At 45.1% G+C, this 24,115-nt stretch overlaps 1 protein-coding gene across 1 annotated transcript in view; it reads left to right on the top strand.

Moving 5' to 3' along the window:
• Positions 1–24,115, top strand: part of LOC119386845 (hemicentin-1) — a 139,497-nt gene that overhangs the window by 2,788 nt on the left and 112,594 nt on the right. The gene's annotated exons all lie outside the window — the stretch shown is intronic.

Genomic DNA, 24,115 nt, shown 5'->3' on the forward strand with positions numbered 1-24,115 from the left:
GCATTGTAAAATTACGATATAGAAACGTGGTAATGAACAAAATGAAAGTGGATATCACTACTGGTGCAAATTTCATTCGTATTTCCTTGTCCTATCCGAGCGTCGGTCCAATTCACAAAACAAAATGGTAGGTTCTCCCGTTATCGAGAGTAGATGTAAGCGTGAAATGGCTACCAGCAAAGCAGGATGGTTGGAGATGATACCAACCACAATTTTGCGAACCACGCTGCGTGAGGCGCACCACGAAGCGTGGCGCCATCTCTCGAGAAAAGCGGCAATCCGCGCCGCGAAACCTTTGTGGTCCACTGTACTGAACAAAGGATTGGCGGCCAGATATCGCATTTCGAAAACATTTGTTTGTGTGCCCGGATGTTCAGGTTTTGTTCTCGCAAAGATAATTTCACGTTTCACTGCCCGGATAACGGCAGTGGCTTTTGGCTGAAAGTCACTCGAAAGCCACCGACAGCATGGGCAAAAGGCACTTCATGCCTAAATGTATGGTTTGAATTCGACGTCTATTTATAAAGTTTAGCTTTTGGAATTGCCTACTGTTCCTCGATTGTTAAGTGAATATACAGAACTCAACTTTGATGTGATGGACGAGATATTTATTGCAATTCCAAAACTTCCGTTCCCGTTACCCCTCTTCAAGGCAAGGCGTGTATAGCGCTCAACTCAGAGGGTTGTAAAAATAGTAGCCGCTTCGTCGGTACAGTACTTCAGCCCGATCGTTGCTACGCTGTCGTGTGGACGCGCTGTTTTCTTAAGCGGACAATATGGGTCACCCAAAGAAGGTTTGTTTTTCTTAACCGATTAGCTGGTTCGAATGAGTACGAATGCTTCAAATCCTCGTTAATTACAGCTCAGAAAGCTTCGGTCGGGACCTTTCTGTATTTGATTTTCCAACGGACGCGTCATATACACCTACGAATTTCATTCGCTGTGACCAGCCATCAGTTGAATCTCTTGTCCAGCAATGGCACGTTTTTGAAACCCAGTACAACCATCTTTTGTCTAATGTTTCAAGGACACTACGACCTTGTTATCGTATCCGTAAGACTAACCTGCCTAGTAAATATAGATGTTAGTAAATACGCATCGGATCATTTAATTTCGTGCTAAGCCTGCCTCAAGATGTCAGCATCGTCGCAAGTGGCATCCTAGTGGTGTTAGGTCAGAACAAAATTATGCAGTCGATGGGAGAAATGGGGTTATTTTTATGACTGTGGTGTTCCTCATTAAGCATAACAATAAAGATAGGATTATCTATCTGTCTTCCTCTGTGGCAGCCGAAGCAATCACAGCAACGGAAGAAACCAGTTTTTTGTAATGTAATTATATAACGAAATCCAGCTTGTACAAAAAATACATAACCTCAGGCACCTCTAGCACTTCAGAAACTCTTCCCAGTTCGCGACGCTTTCTTTGCAATCATTAGGGTCGCTGCTGAAGGCACCGTGTCACACTAATAACAGGAGAGCCCTTTGGAGACCTACTATGGGGCGGAAGGTTAAAAGAGTTTTGAGCTCGAGACTCATGTGTACTGGAAAACTAAATCAAGCTTACTCTTCAAGCTATAGCGTCTCTCGTAGGGACAAAGTGTGAGCGGGCGAGTATTACCTGCTCGTCTCGTGACAATGGTGATAGAAAAATTGAACGAATGTCATCAAGTATATTGTGTGCTGATTTACAGTGTCATAGTTACAGTGTCATTAAAGTGGAGTTATATGAGCAAATTTCCAACAGTGCATTTTCGGCAGAACAATTTCAGCCAACAATTACGTGCCCGCTTACTAACGTGCGACACGTTGCGGTTTGCTGTGTCATCTGGTCCAGGAAACGACTATGATTGATTAACATAAGGCGAGGGCTGTGCCGGGCTTCTCGGCTGTAAAAGGTCGCTCCGTGCGAGAGTGCCTTGTGTCGAACGAGAACTGGTCCGCGATCGATTTCCCCTTCCGCTCGTTCATTTCAGTCTGGCAAGTAATTACACTGAAGTTAGCCGGTACATTTAGCCTGGCCATCAATCATCGCACGCAAATCTCCCAATGCACCAATGTAGCGTCAGTGTTGCAAAAGTACAACGCCTTCTATGTGAACGAATGACGTTGTGCGGGGACTAAGAGCGCAGTACTCCGTTCACTTGTCCACGTACATGACAGGAAATGATAGATACTTGCGTACAAGCGAAATGGGGGTACAAGTTAGCAATTATTATTCTTTGGTCTGTGAGGTACATTCGGTAGATCGTGGTTGTACTGCGTGCGCCTATACAGTCGTTTGACCGGATGGCGAATAGTACAAACTCAACATAATGGTCATTCCCGGTATCTAGGAGAGTGCACGGAGGGAGGAAAATTATGGTCAGTGCATTTCACCCAATCGCGTTCACCATCACGCAACAAACAACATTACGAGAAGCGCTCTCTGTTCGGTTTCCAAACGCGGTTTAATCAATCCATCGGATCGCGATTGATCAATATGCAATGCTATAATTTCGTCTTGCGCCATCAGATTTATTGAATCGGAAACTTTTGTTAGACTGCGAAAGCAGTTAAGAATTGAGAGCCAAGTTCTTGTGCGCCCGCCCATTTTCGTACCGCTATTGGTCTCTTCTCGTTGCTGCCATGTCCAGGTTAATCATATTATCTGGGCTCTAACGTCCCAAAACAACGATATAATTATGAGGGACGCCATAGTGTAGGGCTCCAGAAATTTCGACCACCTGGGGTTCTTTAACGTGCACCTAAATCTAAGTGCACGGGCCTCAAACATTTTCGTCTCCACCGAAGATGCAGTCACCGCGGCCGGGATACGATCCCGTGACCTTCGGGTCAGCAGTGGAGCGCCATAACCAGTAGACCACCGTGGCGGGGCACCATGTCCAAGTTATCTGCAGGGCTGTCCTAACCGCATCGTCAAGCGAAGCAATGCTTCACGCAGCATGTGCAGCTAGAATCAACGGTGGGCTATGCACCTGAGGCAGTTAGCTGTTCTCAAGTGGACGCTCTAATCATTCAGCCGTCATGCGAGACTCGTATTTGGCCGACTACGCGTCAACTTCTGCGACACAGAGGCTTTATTATTCGGGGACATCCGTGCTCGCATTTCGAAGGGTAAAGGAGGCAGCTCTATTGCTGACGAAGGCATGTTTACTTTGCTGCATATAAGGTTTTGATGAAGAACCGTTATGAAATCAGAAGGAAGCGAACAAGCAGGATGGCCAGTCCGCTGTGTTTACATACTGCCTCCGTAATTATTAGGTATACTGGAGAAGGAATCACTGAGGTTTGGGTATCTCTATCAAAGTTGTGATTTCACTTTTGAAAAGTATTCCCCTTAAGTTATTCAAATATGGTCGTAAGTTAAGCAACGTTGAGCAACGTTGTAAGTAATCGTTTGGGGCGTAAGATGGGTAACAAGGTAAGATGGGGCGTAAAATGGGTAAGATGGGTTACGTAAGAGCGTAACAGCCAACTGGCCCTTGCCCTAGCTCTTCTAGCGTAAGGTGGGACTTATAATAATACACACAGAGGAACACACGCGCATGCGTTTTCACATTGTATATTTATTTCTACGTCCATTACAGGCATCTTAAGAAAACTTGTGTCGCACAATTAATGTTGAACTCTAACAATAAACACTTTTATTAGTATTGGCGCAGCTTGCTTTCATCTAGATGCGAAAAAAAAACGAGGAGCTAATATTTATTTGCAGTTCCCGAAAAAAGGCTAATGGGCAGGTGTCGACAACTTCGTCTTTCTGTTTCGCCATTTTCAGTGTGCTCGAAATCCATGCGCAACTAGCATGGGAAAGAAGCAACCAACTGCTAAGCCAGCGATACAGCTGCTCAACGCTGTTCACCATAAGAGGGCGTGATTAACGTGTCTGTATGGACATTCATTGCGACCGCGTGTAAGAGGAAAATAATAATGTGTCTGGGGAGAACTTATTAAGGAGGGCCGACCCGCTAATGGACCGTCTAACTACAACGCACCGGTAGAAATTGCGCATGATGAAGAACGAGTCACTCTAGCATCCTAATACGCTCTATATCTACGTTGAAACGCTGTGGTTTGCGAATGACGACAAAGTAGAGGTGTGCGAACGTTCGAAACTTCGAATATTCAATTTGAACAGTCGTTATTGGATTCGAACTGGCAAGGCAATTTAACTATTCGCAATATACGAACGCCACAGAGCTTGTTAACAATTTTGAAATCAGCATAAATGAATGCATAGCTGTGCTGAATTTCGCGAGGTTTGATGCACAAATCGAGAACATAGTTTCAATTCCAGTACATTCTCCTCCTCCCCCAAAGTGGTCTCTTCAAGTGTGCCAATTTTCGCCACCGCCTAGACCACGGCAAGGTGTAGGAGGCCGAGCATGTTATTACAATAGAGTACCCCAATTATCCTGAACCAAAACCGTCGATACAAAAGGGGAGTCATTGCAAAATTATGAACAACTGTCTAAAAATAAGGAAATCCAGCATTATTCTAAGTTATGCTAAGATGAAGCACCTGCAATGAACCTTGGACCGATCAGTTGTCATTGCTTCTGCCAAACGAGAAAGCCTGCTCAGACGTTTAAGCTGCCACGAGAAGATGAACACATAATCACTAGTGTGTCTAGCGAGCGGCTGTTTGCGTTGCTGGAGGAATGCTGACGTGCACGAAGGTGTCGTTCCATCCGAACATACCATCATTCATGACGATAATAAATATCTTCACATGTTGTACGGTCGAGCAATAGTGTTGTACAATGCATAAATTGCTTCTATAAACTTTTTTCCGTGCAGAAATCGGTAACTGTACTATTCGCTTTCGAAAAAAATTTAAAAGAAGTATTTGGTTCAATTCGCGCTTGATATTTATTATTCGAATTCGATTCGAAGTTGAAAATGCTATATTCGCACATCCCCACGAAAAAGTGTACAGCTAGAACGAAATGTACAAAATGCAAAGACTCGTCCCATCCAACGTCGCAAGTGGCTTTGGCTTCTCTGCATGCGAAGGGATTGGAAGTAAGTAGAGGGTGTCCGAGCTTTTACAGGGTTAGAACAACATCGTATTTTCGCTAGATTGCAAGATTACTCTCGTAAGTTGTGCTTCTGAACAAAGTACGCAGTGAAGGTGTCATACAAAGCTACAATAAGTACCTGTCTGTGTTCATGTTTGAGGCAAATATCCTGCAATATACACACTCCAATATTTCGAGAGCATTATCCGCTCTTCCTCTCCAAGCTAAGTTGTGACATCCATCAAATCACGTCTATAGCACCCTAACGGTACATGCTGACTACACAGCTCACCTGACAGGCTGGGACAACGCTTGCGTGCTTTCAAGTGACTGAAATACATCACCGGCTTTATCTTCAGTCGCGTCGTATCCGGACAACAACACACTTTGAACCGCATACGGAAATATTAATCCGATGCACGGCCACACCTTACGTCATCTAAACCGCATAATGTAGCTTCATGTCCTTCCTGTTTTGTCCTTCATTATGAACAAAGCCTTTGTATAGGAGCCAAAACACCAAGATAAATATATTTTCAACTTTACGGCGTCTTCGAAAGTTTTTACCAAAGTTGTGAAAGTGTACATATGTATATAATAACCTAGCCTATTTAGCTTTCGGCTCATTCGGCAAGCATTCTCAAATCATGAATGGTAATCTACCACTATCCCTCAAGAGAAAGGTATATAACAGCTGCATCTTACCGGTACTTACCTACGGAGCAGAAACCTGGAGACTTACAAAGAGGGTTCAACTTAAATTGAGGACGACACAGCGAGCGATGGAAAGGAAAATGATAGGTGTAACCTTAAGAGACAGGAAGAGAGCAGAGTGGGTCAGGGAACAAACGGGGGTTAAGGACATCATAGTTGAAATCAAGAAGAAGAAATGGATATTGGGCCGGGCACGTAGCACGTCGGCAGGATAACCGGTGGTCGTTAAGGGTAACTGACTGGATTCCAAGAGATGGTAAACGCGTGAGGGGGAGACAGAAAATTAGGTGGGTAGATGAGATTAAGAAGTTTGTAGGTATAACGTGGCAGCAGAAAGCACAGGACCGGGTTGATTGGCGGAACATGGGAGAGGCCTTTGCCCTGCAGTGGGCGTAGACAGGCTGATGATGATGATTTAGCTTTTTACTAGATGTAGAATTCAAATATAAGTTACGTGCCATATAACTACGAAGTGACATCTTGAAACACACTTTACGTTCCTTCTGTGCGGTTTGAACGAACTCATTGATACGTATTCTCCGGAGCTTACAAAGACACACCAGTTTTCTCCATTATCGCTAGTCTAGCGTGAGGTATCGTCGCTTCGCGCCCACCCTGCAAGATTTGCTCCCATATCTCGAGAAGACAACCATAGTTCGAAATCAAATTTCTAAGCGCCTTTCGGTCAGCTATTTCTGGGCATGGCCCAATTCCTGAATCCCTATATAACCTTTCTTTTTTTGTTTTCTTAAGTCCCTGCGCTTCAACCACCCTGCGCTTCGCCACTTCAAATCAACTCTTTTTTCATTATTTTTTTTCCGAGGCACAAGCCACCCGAGGAGCACCCAGGAGACGTGAGAGTTCGTTTCAGCTCGGGCGTGGAAGACGAATGGGTCACTTTGAAACGGCGAGGGCCTGGCAAGCAACGGCTCCGCGCTTGCGAACGTTCTGTGCAGCCCGAAAGAAGGAAGAATGAGCGAAATAGCGCAAACACAAAGTCTGAAGAAGCACACCGTACTCTCACCAAACTCTGGGGTTCACCTTATATACGCGACGTTCTCCAACGGCTTTCGCTCAAAACTAGCAAGAGGTGGTATACAGAAGGGGTGTTCCTTTAAGACTTCCTTTAAATCTTCCCTCTACAGACCTGGTACAGATTACATTTTTCTTTTTTTCTTCCTTTTCAAACGTGTCGTTCTTTCATCTCACGATAGCTTTGTAGTGCTTTCTTTACTCCCACCTTGCTTTCTCGCGTTCTCGCTCTTCTTTCCCCCTCTCGAGGCTTGAGGATGGCCAGTTTCTTTTTTCTGATGTCAACGTTGGCGCGGAAGCATTCATCAACCCATCCGAGCTTAAATTGAGTCCGCCATCCCGGCTGCTACTTGCTTCCCCTTTACAAGGACGCGGGAAAGCTCGTTGCTCTTGCGTGTACATTCACGAGCCTAGCGAACTATCCTGTCGCGGCGAAACTAGTAGTCATCTCAGCGACACTTGATAACAAGCGAGGCATATGTCAACCGGTAATCAAGGAGCTTCCCAGACGGCGCATCAAACCGGAAGAGTCCCGAGTGCTGGCACGTCGCTCGCAGTTAAGCATCATGGTTGGAGACGCCACGTTGTAAACTGAATCGCATTTTTGTTTCCAATACGCGTTTTGTCTCCGGTGACTAAGATTAAGGCGGAAAGGGCGACGAATTTCGCGACGTTGAGAGCATTCAGTAATTATAGTGGGCGTTTCGACACTGCTCTCAGGACATTGCCTTGAATGGTGTCATTGAAGCATAGGCGGGCGTTTCGTGCAATATTTAGAGCATGCCGTCTTAAAATGCAAAACTTTTCTTCTGTGCAGTATTTTGCCCTACTGTCTCAAATGGACTCTCAGAACCTCACTTATAAGCAAATGCGAAACAAGGAGCGCACTCATACGTAAACAACGTCACACACCTTATCATTGCGTTGTGTTCTTCCATTAATCCACCTGTTATAACCACGGTCACCGAGTCACTTCTGCAGAAGCTGAAAAGCGGAACACAAAGGGATGGAGCTGCTTGGGATACTTCGGGTTCCAAGCTTCATGTGATGCCGTACGTGCATAAGCTCTCCCACAACCTTAAAAAGGTGGCTGCAAGACATGGTGTCTCGCTCGTATTTTCGGCGCCGGAAAAGCTCGCCAACCTGTGCCCGCGCATTTGCCATGGCAAGAGACGCGGTTGACAGAAGAAACATCAGAAGGCCTTCGTTAAGTGCTCCACGGAGGTTGTATACTCAATTCCTTTATCATGCGGAAAAGTGTACATCGGCCAAACAGAAAGATGCCTTAATGACCGGCTAAGGGAGCATGCTCAAAAAATTAAAAAAAAAAAGGATAGGTACGCCCATCTTGTGGCACATTCTGCCGCATGTGGTTGTGAACCACGGTTTACAGACACGCAGGTTCTGGGAAGAAGTGTCAAATTATCCGCACGTGTATCTTTGGAAGCATATTTGATAGAAAAGAATAAGGATCGTTCTGTTAGCGAGTCATCTGTGGTTTTGCATCAAAAGGAAATATCTTTTCTCGAGACAAGCTGTTGCTGCTAGCGGGTTATCTGCTTTCGTTTTTTCGTTTTTTTTTTAAGAGTTTTACTTCTACGTTGATGGGTGGTGGCTCGTTACTGCATCGTTTATTGTTTTCTTGCTCATGCGCATCTTTGTTGGTCATTGCTTTCGCGCTTCAACGTGAACGTATATAAGCTGGACTGTCATGCACAATAAACAGTTGGTAGTAAGCGCTTGGTGTGGTGTGTGATTCTGTGAGTGCTTTGTGGAAATTATAAATTGCGCTAACTTTCTTACAATATAATGCTATAGTCATGCAGGCCATCTTTAGAACACGAGTAAAACTGGGATGCCGTTACCGTCCGGGAAGTCTTTAATAGAGAACCCAGCATTGTATACTTCACGTATGATCATCACATGCGAAGTGAAGGTCTATCTCGAGCGCTCATCGAAAGATTGCGGGCTATTGCTTTTCCGCAATACATGCGTATTTAGTACGAGTACACATTTCTTTTTGTACCACCTATGTCTGTATAATGTTTTGCTATACTGTTATTGTTATTTTACATACCTGTATTTGGTATTTTGTTTCAATATATATATATATATATATATATATATATATATATATATATATATATATATATATATATATATATATATATTGTCACATATAGGAGGTGACAAATAAAATGTGACAGAAGAAGAGGAAGACGTCGAGCGTAGACTGACGTATAACCGCATGACTAGAAGAAGAGAAAAACGAAGGAGAAGATATAAAAAAGAAGATGACGTGGGCATAGGGGCCCTGGGTGTTCGATCGTGAGCGCGTGAGGCGGGCACGAGCGTCGCCGGCCTGTGTTCCGGGCGCTCTGGCTGCCTTTGTTCTACGGCATCGCACCGTAGGCTCGTGCTCTATCGCTCTACGGCATCGCACCGTAGTCACCGGACATCGAAGGACACGTCCTAGGAAATGGATGGCAGGCGCGAACACCCTCAGCGGCCAGGGAGCGTCATCGGCTTGTGCACCGAGCGCAGCGTCCTACGGCACCGCTCCGTAGCCCTTGCCTGAGCTAGGTCCTGTTCCCGGGAAACGCTGGCCAGCCTCAAGTACCTGCGACGCACAGGTCAATGAACCCTATGCCTTCCCGCCTCAACGACAACGCCAGCTCGCGTTCCACAACAGGGAGCGCCTTCGTCACCGACTTGTACACCGACGATTCCAGTGACCAACGCAACGCCTCCACTCATCTCGCATCGCCACTGAACGCTGTGAGTTAAGCGACGAACGCTTCATACGGTTTAGCGACTTCTATAACTTGTTTGTTGACTGTATGATAGCTTTGTTTAGTACCGGTATTTTTTTTTGTTTGCAGTGGTTTGGGGTAACAATGTGTGTTTTTCTTTTTCTGTGTAATTAAAATAGGTTTGTGTAACGCTCTCGCCTCGTCTGTTCCTTCTAGCCGACTGTTGTCCGGAGATCCGTGACAAAAATAAGTGGCGAGCCTGCCAGGATCCTTTTTCTTATTTTTTGTTGTGGGTCTCACGGATTTCTGTTCGGCAGGGAGGATGGACTTGACGAAGATTTTAGAGTTAGCAGTAAAGCTTGGGTTGTCGGGTGAAGAAGCGATAAGCCTCTATGATCGCGAGGAAAAGAGGCTGAGAGATGAACGCGAGGAGAGGCGCGAGAAAATGCGCGAAGAGGAGGAACGTGAAATCAGGAGGCTTGAGCATGAGAAGGAGTTAATTCTGCGGAAACAGCGGACTTTAGAGCGAGGTAGTGAGAGGAGCACATATGATAGGGGCTCCATAGCAGAGACAGAACCTCCAACATCGACGCGAGTCTGTCCCAGAAAAGTGATTGCTCCTTTAGACGACAGACGAGAAGACCTGGATGTTAACTTGCATCGGTGTGAGCGGACAGCCTTAGGTCAAGGTGGGGAGCACAAAGTGAGGTTGGCAAAGGCCACAAACGATAGACAGGACATAGGAATTTCAAGGGTGGATTTCCTGCGGGAATCTGGGGAGGCTGAGGCCCACAGCTGTGGTCCGGTAGAACAGATGACTAGTGACAGTGGAGACTGTAAAAAGGAAAATTGTCTCGTAATTAGCAGTAACAAGGAAGTGGACTCAGGTGTGGCTTGTCGATCCAGTTATGAGGTTGGTAGTGAGCGACGCACTGAAGATGATGATCAGGGACCTCAAGAAACGGTCGCTGCTTTGACTGGCGTCGCAGAAATCGAGAGAAGCACTTCGCGGAAAGGAACGCGTCTTGAGGAGAAAAGCACAGGTCGTATGCAAGACGTAGTATTGCTGGAGAGCAAGAAATACATTGGTTTGGCTGATACCCACGGGGTTGCTCAGGCAAAGCATCGTAGAAGGAAACGCGCCCCGAAAAGTAATCACAGACACCCGAATGTCAAAAGAGATGCGCAAATGCTCAGCCGGGGACGTGTACTTAGGACACATTACAGAAGAGTTGTGTGGATGCGGCGTGCGATGATTGAGAGAAGGAATAATAGCACGGGTGGTACTGGGCGTTCGCAACGGCGCTCAGTAAGGAAACGCCCAAGAAAGTCGCGTAAGGTCCGAAAGAGACGACTTAAGCTTGAACGCTTATATTGGTTGGCATGCACTAAAGGAATTGTGATGATGTAATTACCCTGAGCATAGAGCAAATCTTGTTCGGTGTTGACATAACCAATGTGTGCTTTCAAAGTTATTTTGTGACAATACAAACTATGGGTGATCCTAGTGTTTGGGTGAAGTGTCCCTGAAACTGCTCAGTGATAAGTTTATTAGGAGTGTGGTGGTGTTCCAGTGTTAGCACAAGACAGATCGTGGAAAAGATCGGATTGTTACTCATGTCAAGGTACCGGAGGTTTGAAGCAGTTTTCTTCCGGAGAAAACTCTTGAAGAAGAGGGCCATTGTCACATATAGGAGGTGACAAATAAAATGTGACAGAAGAAGAGGAAGACGTCGAGCGTAGACTGACGTATAACCGCATGACTAGAAGAAGAGAAAAACGAAGGAGAAGATATAAAAAAGAAGATGACGTGGGCATAGGGGCCCTGGGTGTTCGATCGTGAGCGCGTGAGGCGGGCACGAGCGTCGCCGGCCTGTGTTCCGGGCGCTCTGGCTGCCTTTGTTCTACGGCATCGCACCGTAGGCTCGTGCTCTACCGCTCTACGGCATCGCACCGTAGTCACCGGACATCGAAGGACACGTCCTAGGAAATGGATGGCAGGCGCGAACACCCTCAGCGGCCAGGGAGTGTCATCGGCTTGTGCACCGAGCGCAGCGTCCTACGGCACCGCTCCGTAGCCCTTGCCTGAGCTAGGTCCTGTTCCCGGGAAACGCTGGCCAGCTTCAAGTACCTGCGACGCACAGGTCAATGAACCCTATGCCTTCCCGCCTCAACGACAACGCCAGCTCGCGTTCCACAACAGGGAGCGCCTTCGTCACCGACTTGTACACCGACGATTCCAGTGACCAACGCAACGCCTCCACTCATCTCGCATCGCCACTGAACGCTGTGAGTTAAGCGACGAACGCTTCATACGGTTTAGCGACTTCTATAACTTGTTTGTTGACTGTATGATAGCTTTGTTTAGTACCGGTATTTTTTTTTGTTTGCAGTGGTTTGGGGTAACAATGTGTGTTTTTCTTTTTCTGTGTAATTAAAATAGGTTTGTGTAACGCTCTCGCCTCGTCTGTTCCTTCTAGCCGACTGTTGTCCGGAGATCCGTGACATATATATATATATATATATATATATATATATATATATATATATATATATATATATCCGACAGACGAATACATACGTATCGTATCAACAGAACTAAAGAAACTGTTGGACGCAGAAAAGGTAACCAACACTGACCACAAACTAATGCGAGCGTCGTACCCTCGTCCAGGTCGCTTCTACATCCTCCCAAAAATTCATAAGCCCGGTAACCCAGGTCGACCAATCATATCAGGCATAGGTACAATAACTGAACCCATATCAGGGTACGTGGACAAATTAATAAGCCACATTCCATGCACTCTCGCGTCGTACGTAAAGGACACCACACATTTTCTTCGAGACATTGAAGGTTTGTGTGTGCTGAAAAACTCGTACTTGGTTACTCTTGATGTGTCCTCATTGTATACAAATATTCCTCACGATGACGGCATAGCTGCATTACAAAACATGTACACAGACCATAGACAACCTGACACCCCAGATTTCTCTGCCATCGCAACTTTGACGAGGATGGTCGTGAATTAAATTCATTTGAATTTAACCAAGAGTATTTTCGACAAATTAGCGGGACCGCTATGGGCACCAAAATGGCACCCAGTTATGCCAACATATTTATGGGAAAGCTAGAATCCGAATTTCTTGCACAAAGTTCCTTGAAACTACTGTTAAACAGAAGATACATAGACGACATCTTTCTTATTTGGACCCACAGCGAGGATGAACTTCTCAACTTTATCGACACTTACAACGCTGTACATCCAAACATACACTTCACACACACATACTGGCAAGCAACCGTAAATTTTCTTGATGTTACCGTAACGATAGAACAAGACAAACTTTCTACAACCCTATACCGCAAACCAACGGATCGACAACAATACCTCCATTACCAGAGCGATCACCCGCGCCACTGTAAAAACAGTATTCCATACAGCCAGGCTCACCGGTTTAAGCGAATCTGCTCAAAAGACGCTGATTTTGACACGAACTCACAGAGGCTAAAACTTATGCTCGATAAACAAAAATACCCCCCACATGTAATTGATGACGCCGTTCAAAAAGCTAGAAAACTGAAGCGTGATGACTTACTTATGAAGCGGCCACCGCAACAAGACCCGCAACGGACAAACCTCTGCTTAACTTACAGCACGAACTTCCCCAATGTAAACAAAATCCTTAAGCGACATTACAACATCTTTAACAAAGTGAACGTCTGAAACGCGCATTTCCATCCGCCCCTGGCGTTGTTTACCGACGACCACGCAACCTCAAAGACACACTTGTGCACTCCCAGATCAATACTTCACCCCCCTAATAATTCATGCCAACCTTGTTTAAAGTCACGATGTCTTGTATGTAAAAGCGATGCGAGAAACAGACAAGGAAACCAGCACACACTCCAAGTTTTCGATTAACATACGAGGAAACCTAACATGCGATTCCTGTAATGTGGTATACCTACTCGAAATCAACGTGTGCAGTATGCAGTACATCGGACAAACAGAAACACCATTCAGGATTCGTTTCAATAATCACAGAGCCCATGCGAAATCATCCCCAAGTCTACCTCTATCAAAACATCTCCACCTTCCCGACCATGCATTTGACAAACTATCAGTAACACTCTTAGAAACGGGATTTAAATCAAACCGAGAACGTGAACAACGAGAGTGATACCTCATCCTCATATATATATACATGTGTGTGTGTGTGTGTGGTGTGTGTGTGTGTGTGTTTGTGTGTAGCTGTGTGTACAGATAACTGCATTTCCTTGTTGTTAGGCAACTTTCACTTCTCTGTCGCGCTAATCATGTGACGCGGTAGTGCCTGCTAATTCTTCTACAAATTTCGTTGAAACAGATCATGTACTGTCAATCTTCCCACCCTAACAATAACTAGGGATTGTAGTATTTATAAATAAATAAATAAATAAATAAATAAATAAATAAATAAATAAATAAATACTAAGAAACAGTGGTGCAGCGAAAGGCCATGCCCCATGTCGAAGAATATAAAGTACAGAGCAGGGGAGAAGCAGCCACTGAAGAGCACTAACGTTGAAAAAAAAAGAAAACTAACAGTTCACGGCGTAAAAATAAAATCAAGGTTAGTATGTTCCCTTAGAACAGGGGCCTCAAGCTCATCTCAGCTAGCGGGCCGCAGACACGAAATTGAGTCTCACAAGGGCAAGGGCAGGGAGAATGGTGGGGTATGACTGAAAAGCGCTCAAGTTGGAACCTATCTATTGTTGGGGAGCGCACAGACGGGCGAGACATGAAGTAAGAAGACAGGACAAGCGTTGGTCCAGTCCTCTTCCTGAGGCAGGGTTTGAGATCCCTGCCTTAGAAGAATTGAGTTTGTTGGAAATGCGATATGCACGACTGGTCGCGACATCATTCGGACGTGTGTTTTGATGCAGGCTACAATAGACGCCTGTAATAATGAAGACTTAAACTGCTTTTTTCCTAATTTACCTTTGTATTTATAGAAACACTCGTACAGGTATCATAAAATAAACGGAAAAAATGATGTGATTTTACAAGATACCTGCACAAAAAATGGTAGATAAGATTGCATTAGCAATACTACCCATTGTCAACGCTCGAAATTCAATCACCCTCTCAGCTATATAACCTGCACATTTATTTGCGCAGTCTGTTACTTCGTGTTTAAAAAAAATCAGATGATTTTTTTTATAATAACTCATTTGTGATGCAATCTAGTCTGTGCAATGGAAGATAAATCAATTAAAGCAAATCAATGTTCTGTTACGGGAGTTAATGGAACGAAATATGTGTCGCTTATCATGAGAATCTTAGTGAAGTGAAGGTTTCATTTTTTGATGTCACATAGTAAAAGAATTTCTTAGCAATGATTGCAGAGTAGATATTCACGGTGTGCAATTAAATCCGTAGTTAGATCACCCTAACTTTTATAATGTACTTTTGTGTATTTACTTATTTCTTTTGCTGTCAGTGCAATGCAGGAAAAGAAAGCCGAAAGTTAGTCCAAGAAACAAATTACTACATAGCGTGTTCTTACGACATATAGTATGCCTAGAGCATAATGTAGCGCACGCGGAAGACCAATGCACATTGCACTATTATTATATGTAAATATGTCAAAATTTTCTCTTGGGCGGCAATGTAGATTTTAAGCGCAGTATGTGATTGTTTCTTGTGACGACCAAAGTACTCTGCGCTATAATATGAATTTTAAGGCAGCTGCCCATCACTCGCTTTTTCTTTTGTTTTGTTCTATGGTATCCTTGCGGTAGAGCTGTGGGACGTCAAACAACCACAAAGTTTCACGCCTGCCCAATCTTGCAAAATGCGACGTTGTGAGACTCTAGACGGAGATAACGGCACCATATTACAGTGGCGTTCCACATGATCATATTCCACATCAGCCTTAACGTTGAGATCTAAACATATTTTTCCCCCGTTAGTTTTTCTCGGGCTACAATTATATTGCGCACTATGCGTTTATGAATTGGCAGCGAGCACGGCCGGAAATTAAGAAATCCTATAGGGGGAGGGGGGTGTGTGCTGAGGACACTTGAAACCTGTAATATGTTCTGACGAAAAATAAAGCCCAACTCCAAATTTATCATCTAACTGCACAGTGACATTGTGACAGTCTGAAGACTGCAATAAATGTGTGGTGAAAAAGGGCAAACTCACCACGCTTTGTCTATGTAAACCACAATTAATAAAAACCCACTGAGTCACAGATGCGAAATTGGCAGAAAGTGACAAAAAGAACTAAGACACCGGCGTAGTTCAATAACAACTGTCTGGTTGGCTGATACGCACCCAGGAAAGTGATAGGCGTAGACAGAAAAAAATGTAAACATAGAAAGATACGGAAAATCTGCAGGCACAAGCACGTGAAAGGCATCTTGCAACTACATTTTCTTAACTCTGACTCTAGTGAAACTAATATGGTGAACAAATACGGTTTGTTCGAACAAGATAATTATTTATGAGGTAAAAGAAACAGCGCAAATACACAAGACGTCCCACATAGTGTTTGCGTTGTTTCTTTTTTCACAGGAATATGTACCAACTAGGCCCAAATGGAGTAATATTGAAGATAATTATTTGCTCAGGCGTCCTCCTCATTCCAGTAAACCATGGACTTTGTCGACCTTTTGAGCCCTTTCTACCAGCACTGGCTCGCGATGAGGGCTCGAGCTGTGCAGCTGGTACTCTCACTGCTCCTCGGATATCGTGTGCGTTGGCTCTGTGTTCTCTACGGGCAAAGCTTCCACACCATGCTACTTAGGGCGTGGGAAAAGTCGCAAACCTTGCAAATGTGTACGTTCTGCGTTGGCGAGATCAAGTGAAGTCTAGTTCTTCAAAGGAATATACTTGTATAGTATTCTCAATTTTACTGCTTCTTTGCCGAATTTGTGATGTGACGCAAGGTAGGTTCTTCTGTTTATTTCATAGTACTGCAGAACATCAGCGTACTTCTTGAGAGAGAGAGCGAGAGAGAAAGAGAGAAGGAATATATGAAAGGGAGGGAGGTTAACTAGACTATACGTCCAGTTTGCTACCCTACATATGGGGTGGGGAAAATGGGAGTAAAAGAGAGAGAGAAGGAGATACATTTCACAACACACACACACAGTGCAGGGTTTCACAGGCGGTCGCTCAATGATGTTGCCTTCAAGTACTGCAGGAGGGCTCGTGTGGCTTTCTGGGCCGATGTGCTGTGTGACCAGGCTCAGAAGATCTTTCCTTCATGAACGGGTCGATCATCGAGTCTACTCAACGTACACTGGAGATCCCGGGCATCATCATCAAATCGAGGACAGTGGCACAAGAGATGTCCAATAGTCTCTACACAGTTTCAGCTTTGGCACATGGAAGAATCTGCCATGAGCGTACTTCTTGAAAATGCGATCATTTCTACGCGGTTCGTCTGTGGCGCAAGTCTGATTTCCAAGTTCGGTGTCCGTCATCGTATTCAGTTCCCCGGGGTTCAGACGATGTATGTTTCATATACCCTTTTGTTAGGAAATGTTTTCCTCAACTTGCTTGAAGATTATTTATGTTTGACAGTTTTTGTCTCTCTATGACTAGGTGAGTACTCTTTCGCTTTCAGAGCAGTTTCTAGCGCAGAGGACTATAGCTACTTCTTCCGCTGCGTCTATGTCAGTCGAAACTGTGGTTGCCGCAGTTTTTTTGGTGCGCTCGCTAGACACGCTGTCAACGGTGCTGCAGATAGTAGGGCTCTTTGCTAGCGTCTGTGTCTTTTACGTCTGAGCTTTCTTTGTCGTTCTTCTGCAGTGCTGCGATTCTTGCCCACCCTATCGGTTGTTTCTTGGGTAAATACTTCAAAGTTCTCATGTTTTCGTGCTACGCGAGAGTCTCTTCGTATATCTTGGTACTGTTCATTTTTCTTCCTGCTTTGACAAGCCTTCTTCAAGCTCTAAACTGTTTTGAGCGTGGACCTGCTTGCTTCTGTCAGTGTTATTTCTTTGTTTGCGCAAAGCAAACCAAAATGCTCATATAAATATTGACGTTGTCTAGTTTAGAGAACCGTGCTTGACGTCGGCTGTGACCAAGGTCCAAGAACTTTGTTTTTTTATAAAAAGAGATTATTTCGAAGCTTGTCGTAAATGGTAAGCATTTTTTTTTCATTGCGGACTAAAATAAAAAAAGAAACGCAAAATAAACACTAATACAAAAAGCGTGCTATTGTTTCTTTGTTCCCACAAACTTCACCATTGGTTTTCCCGGACGACGCTGCTGCGTGTACAAAACGCAACAGACTTAGCCTGTACGTTTCCTACGTAAAAAAAAAGTTACCGTTATTTTGACATATCTGCATCTGAAGTACTTCTGACTGCACACAGTTAAAAACCTCCAAACCGGCACTTGTAGCGACGTTCGTGACAATTGCGATCTAGGCACTATTTTTACCTTAAGGCGCATGGAGGCACACTTGCGCAAGCAAGGCATTAAGCGTCATTGACTCTCTGCTTTCTGCATTGAATAATATTCTGAATTTGGTAGACTTAGATTTGTCCGGCGCCCAGCATATGCTATAGATGGAATGGGTCTATGAGACAGGGCAGGCTTCTGTGCATATCTACGCAAAATTGGTTTTCACCGCGTCGATGCACTTATTTCTTATTCCTTTATTTGATTTTACAACTGATACACAACACACTGGAAACAAGAGGAGGCGAAGAAGGACAACGAGCAAAAAAAAGAAGTGAGCATAGACTTGGCGGTAAACTTGAGAAATGCATTAGCATCATGTCAGGATATTTCACTGTAACAGAAAGTGGGGGGGGGGGGGGGGGTAATGTTAGAAAGAGAGTCGAGCAGCCGTATATAGACTACACTAGGATGGTCAACAGCGCCGCCAGTGCTGGTGCATAACGCTCACCTCGGTAGTGTATGCTCGAGATGATGACAATGATGTGAAATAGTCCGCGTTGCGAAAATGCGCCAAGCATCTAAACATGCTTGCTCGGACGCGGGACATTCATCACAGTTTTCAATTTTGCCTCATAAGCTATTGTACTTTGGTCAGGTTGTGGGGCCTCGCTATCGGAGGCACAGGGTTGTAATTTCGCCGTTCGAACACGTTGGTTAAGGCATATCACTTAAAAATGCCTCTTCACCACCGCCACCCATTCTCTCCTTTTCCTCCCTTTCTTTCCTGCCATTATCGCAGCCACAAACACGACGCCGCCTTCAGATCGATTCTACCGACGATTGGTCTGACACGACGGTCTTATTGCTAATGTGATAACACGAATTATTGCCTCTAGTGCTAAATTTAGCCCACAGCCACGCCAGTAAAAGCGTCAAGAGGTGTTCAGTGCGACCGATGCCACTCTGTTTGTCAGATAGACAATTTCTGAAGTCAGCTGTCAACTTGTACTGTAAGTCATTCTTTAAGCTACAGTACAACATCGGCGAGTATATAAGCTTGCTTCCGCTGGCATTGCTCAGGTGAGGTTGAAACGATAGCTTATAAATAACTTTATCGACTATGTGTGCGTCCAAGAGTGCGTGCACTGTGTGCCAGCGTCCGTGATCGTGGACTATACCCAACAAGCACCTTAATTACCAGGGCCGGCAGTCAACCAAAGTAAAATGTGCACACCGTCTCGTCTGCCCTTCACGAAAGCTAACCTCTGTGCGATTAACATATCTCATAAGCAAATACGTCACACGCAAGCGATCTCATACAACAGGTTTCGTGAAATAGTGCAAACATTATGATAAGCAACCATTCAGAAATAAATCGCATAATATGCGCTTAGTAATTATAAAAGAAAGCTCATGTGAAGAAGCCCCTTGATTAAAATCAACACAAAAGAATGTTATAAATACTTTCGATGTAAACAACAATGTTTTGAAGACGCAGAATTATCCCAGACATCTCCAATTGTTCGTACAAAAGAACCATGTTATCACCCTATGTATAGAGACTTATACCAACGATTTTCTGAATACGGCATAGTTGTTTCCCCAGGCCATTCGTAAAACATAGATTTCTGGATATCGACCATGCAGTACAACCCTATCTCAAATGCTTCGGCGCAACGAAACTGCCCGTAGTAAATGGAATCGTTGTGGACATAATGGAAGCTCGCAGTGATAAGCCTTTGTGTCGCGGAAAAGAAGTACTGAGCAAATCGAAGTTTTAGTCTTGTTCATTTTTTTTATTAATTGCTGCGAAACACGGCCGCACATGCAGCTTCATGGAGAACTGGCACAAGTTAGTGAGCAGTTGCCCCTGGGCCATTTTTACGAAAAGCGGCTGATCGGTTGCCAGATATGGCTGGTAAATATTCCTACGGGGTATAGCGGCGAGATTACTACTACATGCACTTCAGGTACATAACCTACCGCGATGGCAGTGGCGTTCGAAGCTGCAGCTGCAAGCACGAGTGAAAAAATTGGCATTGCATTGTACCTGGGCTGGTGAAAAGTTGGGCATCATATGTCAAGAAGCTGCGAGCGCTCCCACGCGCGCAGACACACACACACACACACACACACACACACACACACACACACACACACACACACACACACACACACACACACACACACACACACACACACACACACACACACACACACACACACACACACACACACACACACACACACACACACGCGCGCGCGCGCTTTTCCAAATGAATGTATGTTTGTATATGATTACTGTTGTTGCCTTTCTTGATCGCTCACCTTCCACATGCACGAATCCCATACTATATTTCCATCATTGTATAGGTAGCGCAAAGCTACCAAAGAAGGACGAGGAGCACGTTGTAGGGTCCAGGCGTATCTAGTCTTGCGGGACATGCAAGCGATTGCCCAGACCAGTTTCATCATTTCTGGTTATATTGAAAAGATGACCATTTCTTTAAAGCGAAGTGCACAGGCGCAAAGAGAACAAGTCGCTTTTCCAACTTGCTTACTTCGCGAGCGCCTTAAGTATATCTGCCCAGCGCATCTGCGTAGGCTAGAACAAATAAATTATTGGCGTAGTTCTAGGGAGTGAGATTTGATGCTTGTATTTTCATGCCCTACACTTTGCCTCGGTCAGTCTTCCGAGAAAGGTCGATTCTATTTCGAGTAAGGCTCAAAAAGGCTCAAAAAGGCTAAAGTTTAAACTCTCCGTTGTCTTGGAAGCACCGCAAAAATATTACGAGGAGAGAGAAATAAACCAATTCCAAGGCTGCTGATCCACGTCAACTCGGTACCCTTCAATATCGCGAGAAACAATGCGAAGGGAAAAAAAGTTTTGCTGCGTAGAAAACGGCCTCTGTATAACTCCAACTTCCACTGAAGGCAATCTTTTCGCAATTTTCTCGGTGCGAGTGTAGTAACCGGACTTCAATACTTGTAACTATACGCTTCTATATATCGGGGATAACAGGACGGAGCAAAAAAGAAAGAGAAAAAAAAATAGTCGGTAGCGACAACAATACCGCAAAACGGGCTGGACCAAATTCGAAAGAGCTCGTCGGGTTAGCAAGAAAGAAGCCTCAGGAATAGACTGCACGCCTGGCTGATCGATCAAGCAACACCCCATTTGAACCGCAAACACGTCAGCCGGCTCGCTCTATACATCTATCTATCTGCCCGCGTATCTCTCATTCTTTTCTTCCTCCCATACACGAACGCAGGACTTCATGCAACGTACAGACGCGTTGATGCCTATATACGTACAATTTTCCTCGCCTCCTCGTAGATATTTTACCGGTTGTCGATAACTCTTTTTTTCTCATTTCACATTACGGAGCGTTTCCCGGGAGCCCGTAGCACATCGAAGAGGAGGAATTCGAGTGAGGGACTCAACGGCGTCCAACGTTCGGAGGATGCGGAGCAAGTTATTTTGCTTCAACCGCGGATACGGCCACTGTCTCACTCTTTCAACGAGTTCATTTTTCCACTTTTCCGCCAGCTTTCCCGCCTGGACTGCTTGGAATTCCGCGCGACGTGAAAAAACCGTTAAAAAAGAAAAGATACGAGCAAATAAAGAAAGTCCTGAGAAGGCTTTCGCGGCGCGGAAAACTGTGTGGTCGGAGGGGCACCCTTGTTGGTGGTGGTCAGCGGCTCTAGGGGCACAGGGCCACGGTTATATCTATTTTGTGTCGATTCTATCATTTGATTTGGCGCAAAGCTCGGTGGAAATGCTGCCCTTCCGAACAACGGGCATCGACGGGCGGAGAAAATGGACCAGGACAACACCGATGAAAAACGTAAGCATGCGAGCAGGGTGCGAAGGAGAAGCGGTGAGGAGATTTCTGAATCGTGCCCCCTTCTGTGTGCGGCCTGACCGAGTAGCACGCTTCAAGAATTGAAAACACTACGGTCTCCACCACGGCGGCACCACTCTGCGCGTGGGACCTTCTTTCTATTCCGTGAATCTTTATTTTATCCCCCCATGGTGTTTTTATTGCGATGGCAGATCGCCTTTACGGTGAAAGGAGCTCATGGAGCCGCAAGAACAAAGTAAGCTTGTTAATATTTCAAAGGCAGGTTTTGTCCTATTCGTTTTCATCCCAGGCGCACTTGCTTCCTTTTTCAGGCGTAAGGCTTCATTCTTTTTTTCTTTCTGCAATCTTAGGATGTATTATTCTGTCTCCGCCCATAACATTTCTCCACTTCAAAGCTCCCTTTTCATCGCCGCCTGTCTACATTTTATACCAGCATCGTCTTGCGCGTTGACCGCACCGGCGAGAACAAGGACCGACTCCGGGCGCACTTTTCTTCCGGTCCCGTCTCTCCTTGGTCCCTTTCTTTTTATTTTCGGTCATTTTTATGCCCCTTGATACGGGATATCCTAGGAAAAACAATGGGCCTGCTGCTTCTCGTTTGTCACTGACAGCCCTTGTTTCATTCGCCGCGGTTTCGTATGACCCGCCTCGCGCGCCCGGTCCTATATATACTGTACACTCCGTGCACTTCTTCAAAATCTTATCGCGCGCTGCGGCGCGTTCATCACCCTTAGCAGATTGTGCTTGTTATACGGCACGTCTCACTACATAATGCCGACGGCTGCTTCTGAGGCTCTATGTTGGCGAGGGAGTTTTCGGAACTGGTTCCGACCGCTGTTGCTTTGATGGCGGGTGTGGTGATGTCAAGGAGGAAACAAAGAGCCCTTTGATCGGGTTGTTTGCCTCGTGCGAGCGCGTTCGTCGACGTCCGGCGAATAGGCGTGAAAGTGTGTCGTACTTCCGTCAGACGCAGGCGTTACAAACAGCCACTTTTGTGCGCCTGTTGTGTGCCCGTATGCTAGTGTATGTATATTTTTTTCGAGGTGAATTCCAACTGCACAGAAACCTGCTTTGGTCTGTACTATGCATTAAGGTAGACTTCATGGACGTTTAGAGCAGAGAAGTTCTTATAAAGTGATAAATGAAAGAATGAGGTGAGCCTCTCTGTTGACTGGCGGGTTGTTTTGAACAAAGTGGAAGGTATAATTAAATGTATTCAAAGGAGAGAGATGAACAAAAATTTAACACTACTTAGAAAAGTCTGTACGTAATAAGTGCGATGAAGCGCATTAGGACTGGCATAGTTTTCCTTCGGGGTTTTCAGGACACGCATAAAAAAGAAAGAAAAAAAAAGACCCCCTCCGCTTCGCGGACACTGATGAAAAAGCGAAGCTGGTGGTCTTCCCTTCGTCAGGCTCACGCATTTCTATGTTTTGAAAGTCTTTCAGATATGTTGTATCTTTATTAAACACTCTTAGTTAAACTTTGAGGTGGTAGTATAGCCACCACCTTTTATAACCACAAAGTATCACGTGACAGTGGTGTGTCTATAGTAACGCGCACGCCATTTGTTGGGCTAACTGTTGCCTTCTTCCTTTTTTAGTGGAAGTTGTGTGTAGTGGGATTTACCCAATTTCAGTGGCAGATACGCGTTTGTCATGATGATAGTTTTCTGATAGGCCGCACAGATTTCTGTGGCACATACCCGTTTGTTGGGCTAACTGTTGCCTTCATTTTTAGTGGACCAGTGGGGAGTAGTGGGATTTACTCAATTTCTCTAGCGCATACCCGTTTATGATGCCCATCTGCATTACCACGGATCCCGGACATGAAAGCCTCGACTAAGAATAGCTTCGATGTTAAAAAACGCCAGGCCTGCGCGGAAAGCGCAGCACAGTCAGAGCGAAAGCTGCAAGAGCGGCATTTCTAGAGCCCGTTTTAAACTCTCTTGTGGCTTTTAATACGAGTACACTAGCAACGTACCCACTACGCCGCAAATAATAATTTTTGTGAAGTTGGCAAGCACCCACCACGGCATTATTCGTCATTCTGCGGAGAAGCGAGGTACCATCTGTAAGGCATTATGTGCACTTTGTTGATGCGACGGTTGATGACGATGATGAATTATGGCTGATCCTTTTGCAATGGATTGGAAGCATTAAACGATCCACTAGTTACGTAATTCGCATTGTGTGACGCCTGTGTGTTATTTTACTCTTTTACCACACTACAGTGCATATGTAAATGTGGTTCCTTCCTGACATGAACACTGTGTAGGGTCTATTTTCACAGCACTTTCAAGCGCCGGCATGGCTTTGAGGT

Source organism: Rhipicephalus sanguineus, chromosome 3 (assembly GCF_013339695.2).
Source record: "Rhipicephalus sanguineus isolate Rsan-2018 chromosome 3, BIME_Rsan_1.4, whole genome shotgun sequence".
In the NCBI taxonomy this organism is placed as follows: domain Eukaryota; kingdom Metazoa; phylum Arthropoda; class Arachnida; order Ixodida; family Ixodidae; genus Rhipicephalus; species Rhipicephalus sanguineus.